Genomic DNA, 218 nt, shown 5'->3' on the forward strand with positions numbered 1-218 from the left:
GATTCACAGAAACTGTGAGAGTGTAGGTGGGGGGTGTGGGGAGGGGCAGTGACCCTAATCTAGACCAGCAGGGGGTGGGGGGAGCTGGTAAAGTAATGTGTTGCCTAGAGTGGCTACATATCAGTGTCATATGATCTGGGTAACACAGATCAGAGATAAACCTACCCTGGAGTGGCATAACTTTAAAGCTGCCCAAAGAGGGCACATCCCCATATGCA

This window comes from Gavialis gangeticus, unplaced genomic scaffold (assembly GCF_001723915.1).
Source record: "Gavialis gangeticus isolate Ggan-Ray unplaced genomic scaffold, GavGan_comp1, whole genome shotgun sequence".
In the NCBI taxonomy this organism is placed as follows: domain Eukaryota; kingdom Metazoa; phylum Chordata; order Crocodylia; family Gavialidae; genus Gavialis; species Gavialis gangeticus.